Genomic DNA, 5,234 nt, shown 5'->3' on the forward strand with positions numbered 1-5,234 from the left:
GTTGGAGCAAATGCGGTTATATCACAGAGCTTGGCTGTAGACAATGGATCGTGTGGTGTGATTGGGTGAAAGCTGAAGGCATGTAGGTAGGAATAGCGGTCAGTAGGTTTCCGATATAGGGTGGTGTTTATGTGACCATCACTTATTAGCACCGTAGTGTCCAGGAAGTGGATCTTTTGTGTGGACTGGTCCAGGCTGAGGTTGATGGTGGGATGGAAATTGTTGAAATCCTGGTGGAATTCCTCAAGGGCTTCTTTTCCATGGGTCCAGATGATGAAGATGTCATCAATGTAGCGCAAGTAGAGTAGGGGCATTAGGGGATGAGAGCTGAGGAAGCGTTGTTCTTAGTCAGCCATAAAAATGTTGGCATACTGTGGGGCCATGCGGGTATCCATTGCAGTGCCGCTGATTTGAAGGTATACATTGTCCCTAAATGTGAAATAGTTATGGGTGAGGACAAAGTCTCAAAGTTCAGCCACCAGGTTTGCCGTGACATTATTGGGGATACTGTTCCTGACGGCTTGTAGTCCATCTTTGTGTGGAATGTTGGTGTAGAGGCTTCTACATCCATAGGGCCAGGATACTGTTTTCAGGAAGATCACCGATGGATTGTAGTTTCCTCAGGAAGTCAGTGGTGTCTCGAAGATAGCTGGGAGTGCTGGTAGCGTAGGGCCTGAGGAGGGAGTCTACATAGCCAGACAATCCTGCTGTCAAGGTGCCAGTGCCTGAGATGATGGGGCATACAGGATTTCCAGGTTTATGGATCTTGGGTAGCAGATAGAATACCCCAGGTCGGGGTTCCAGGGGTGTGTCTGTGCGGATTTGTTCTTGTGCTTTTTCAGGGAGTTTCTTGAGAAAATGCTGTAGTTTCTTTTGACAGGTTTGTCCTATATCGGAAACCTACTGACCGCTATTCCTACCTACATGCCTCTAGCTTTCATCCAGATCATACCACTCGATCCATTGTCTACAGCCAAGCGCTACGATATAACCACATTTGCTCCAACCCCTCAGACAGAGACAAACACCTACAAGATCTCTATCATGCATTCCTACAACTACAATACCCACCTGCTGAAGTGAAGAAACAGATTGACAGAGCCAGAAGAGTACCCAGAAGTCACCTACTACAGGACAGGCCCAACAAAGAAAACAACAGAACGCCACTAGCCATCACCTTCAGCCCCCAACTAAAACCTCTCCAACGCATCATCAAGGATCTACAACCTATCCTGAAGGACGACACATCACTCTCACAGATCTTGGGAGACAGGCCAGTCCTTGCTTACAGACAGCCCCCCAACCTGAAGCAAATACTCACCAGCAACCACACACCACATAACAGAACCACTAACCCAGGAACCTATCCTTGCAACAAAGCCCGTTGCCAACTCTGTCCACATATCTATTCAGGGGATACCATCATAGGGCCTAATCACATCAGCCACACTATCAGAGGCTCGTTCACCTGCGCATCTACCAATGTGATATATGCCATCATGTGCCAGCAATGCCCCTCTGCCATGTACATTGGCCAAACTGGACAGTCTCTACGTAAAAGAATGAATGGACACAAATCAGACGTCAAGAATTATAACATTCAAAAACCAGTTGGAGAACACTTCAATCTCTCTGGTCACTCGATCACAGACCTAAGAGTGGCTATACTTCAACAAAAAAGCTTCAAAAACAGACTCCAACGAGAGACTGCTGAATTGGAATTAATTTGCAAACTGGATACAATTAACTTAGGCTTGAATAGAGACTGGGAATGGATGAGTCATTACACAAAGTAAAACTATTTCCCCATGGTATTTCTCCCTCCCACCCCACCCCCCACTGTTCCTCTGATATTCTTGTTAACTGCTGGAATTAGCCTACCTTGCTTGTCACCATGAAAGGTTTTCCTCCTTCCCCCCCCTGCTGTTGGTGATGGCTTATCTTAAGTGATCACTCTCCTTACAGTGTGTATGATAAACCCATTGTTTCATGTTCTCTGTGTGTGTGTATATAAATCTCTCCTCTGTTTTTTCCACCAAATGCATCCGATGAAGTGAGCTGTAGCTCACGAAAGCTTATGCTCTAATAAATTTGTTAGTCTCTAAGGTGCCACAAGTACTCCTTTTCTAGTTTCTTTTGGTAACCCTCAAAAACAGACTCCAATGAGAAACTGCTGAGCTTGAATTAATATGCAAACTAGATACCGTTAACTTGGGTTTGAATAAAGACTGGGAGTGGCTGGGTCATTATACATATTGAATCTTGGCTGGGTCATTACACATATTGAATCTATTTCCTTAAGTTAAGTATCCTCACACCTTCTTGTCAACTGTCTAAATGGGCCATCTCGGTTATCACTACAAAAGTCTTTTTTCTCCTGCTGATAATAGCTCATCTTAACTAATTAGCCTCTCACAGTTTGTATGGTATCTTCCAACTTATCTGTATGTGTGTATATAACTATATGTTCCATTCTATGCATCCGATGAAGTGGGCTGTAGCCCACGAAAGCTTATGCTCTAATAAGTTTGTTAGTCTCTAAGGTGTCACAAATACTCCTGGTTTTTTTTGTGAAACATTTGAAACAAGCGGCTAATAAATTCCAAGAATAAATTTTTGGACAAAAAAACCCCATTCATGCTAAACTTCTGGAACACTTTGAGATTCTTGAACACCCAAGTGCTCTGAAATAACAGGTAACATGATCCCGTGCACCCTAGTGACTAAAACTTGGCCTTATCCATGGGAAAATTGTGAGTCCATTCATCTTTACTCTCCAGCTCTACTCCTGAGATGGTGAATCCTAGGGGATGACCAAATGCTGATAGGACTGTAACAACAGTGGTAAAAATGACAAATATACATTTCTTCTTACTGATTAGTGGATAGGGATCAGATTTTCCATAGAACAGATCCAGCACAAGTACTCCTTTTCTTTTTGCGAATATTCAGCTGAGTTAATTGAGTACTTATGTGGGAACAACAAGTGCTGGGAAGCTACTAGCAGACACTTGATCCATTATATTGAAGAGTGGGGGGGGCTCCATTTGGTGTTGCACAGCAGTCCAATAGGAAGGGGAAGATACCCCAGCACCCACACACAGGAACACTGGTTGGGGTTGGTTCTGATTGACACCCATACCTCCTGACCCCCCCCATCCTGGGTGTATGCTCTTAAGAGGTAGGGTGTGATCTTCAAAAAACACGCAATGCTGGCCTAACTCTGCTCCCACTGGAGTCAACGACAAAACTCCCCCAGATTTCAGAGGGAGCAGAGTTAGGCCAGCATTGAACACTTTTGAAAACCCCACTTGTAAAGTGTTGCAGGAGAAGTTAAATCACACAGCATCCTGATGCATTGATGGCGAGAAACAGTCTGGCTGGAGTTTTGAACAAAGCTGGTGACGGATGTCCTGGAAGTACTAGGGTACATCTGTGAGTTAATGAGCGCTTGGCTTTCACTGGGTAATATTGCTGTTCAAAGGGGCTCATAGAGCAAAGAAGATTGCTCTAGAACAAAGTACCCAGCATCTGGTCCAACGTGTCTCTCTCTCCACAAGGAAATGGACTCCTTTTGGAGACCAGCCCCGCCTTGGAATCATGGACAACGCCTCTGTTTGTCTCACACCCAGCACTGTAAGATCTGAGCATCTTGATATGTACAAGAGCGAACACACGCACTTCAGTTTCCCTCATGCCAAGGTACATTGGGCTGTATGTTTGCTGGAGAGGAAGGGTAGATAAGGTGGTCGCCTGGGTCTCAAGAGATAGGGGTTCAAGTCCCTGCTATACCACAGACTTCTTGTGTGAGTTTAGAAAAGTCACTTAATTTCTCTGCACCAGATTTTTCAAAGGTATTTACTTGCTTAAAGATGCAGATAGACAACTAAATACCTTTAAAATCTGTGCCTCCATCCCCATCTGTAAAATAAGAATAATAGGACTTCCATAGGGCACAGGGGTTGTGAGGTTACATACATTCAAACTGCAAGGTGCTCAGATACTATGGTAACAAGGGCCATATAAAGTACCATCAATGGGTCAGTTTAATCGCTGGTCTGTTGGCCTATGGACTGAGACTCGTGTCTCTCATGAGTAGCCACGGGTAAGGCATTGTGATCATGTGGGGGACGGATAGCTCAGTGGTTTGAGCATTGACCTGCTAAACCCAGGGTTGTGAGTTCAATCCTTGAGGGGGCCATTTAGGAATCTGGGGTAAAAATTGGGAATTGGTCCTGCTTTGGGCAGGGGGTTGGGCTAGATGACCTCCTGAGGTCCCTTCTAACCCTTATATTCTATGATTCTATGACCCCTGCTGGCTTTGAAGTAGCAAGTCAGAGTGAAGGGCTCCAAATCCCATTAACCAACCCCCTAAGCTATTTATTCCCCCCAGCCCTCGGTGAAGAGAGAGTTGCAGTGGGGCTCTAACATGAGCTACAGCCTACAATGAACAAAATTCGACTGGCCCAGTTTCATGGAAAAGGTCCAGATTAACAAGAGCGCCACTTCCCCACCTCTTCAGGCCATGGCTTGTGAAATTAATTAGCAGACACCCACAGAGAGGAAAATTGGAAGCTTACAAGATGGAATTGCGCTTTTTCTAATAGAACTAGGGGGGAAAGAAGATAGCATTCCTCGGCCACTTTTGGGCGCCACACAGTTTTCGAGATGGGCATGAGCTGTGAAACTGGCAACCTCCCAGGTCCCTCACAAAGAGCAGGGGTGCTGAGGAGGCCCAAGATGCTGGCTTGTCCTATTGGAGAGAGGAGAGTCAGCTGCAAAATTCAGCTCCTAGATGAGCACTGACAGGACAAAATTCAATGTGGGAGAAGAGGGCAGAGGGCTGATCATTTGGGGCTTGATCCTGGGTGATACAGAGCCTCTTCCTCTCAAGATCAGACCCATAGGGTGTGGTTAAGCACCACACTCAGTCCTCTTAGCACTAGCTTTGCCAGCAAAAAAAAGCATATGGTTCTGGCCGCCCAAGTACTCCCTCAGTGTAAGGGGATTCCCTGGGTGACACAGATCCAGTTTAAAGAAAAGGAGTACTTGTGGCACCTTAGAGACTAACAAATTTATTAGAGCATAAGCTTTCGTGAGCTACAGCTCACCAGTTTATTGACTCTGTGCCACCTCCTATAGCAGCCCCCTGTGTTCAGGGTGGTGGCACTGGGATGTGACCACAGCACCACCATGCTTCAGCTATTACCAGGTGCTGGAACAGCCCCCTGGGG

The sequence above is a fragment of the Dermochelys coriacea genome, chromosome 4, assembly GCF_009764565.3.
Source record: "Dermochelys coriacea isolate rDerCor1 chromosome 4, rDerCor1.pri.v4, whole genome shotgun sequence".
In the NCBI taxonomy this organism is placed as follows: domain Eukaryota; kingdom Metazoa; phylum Chordata; order Testudines; family Dermochelyidae; genus Dermochelys; species Dermochelys coriacea.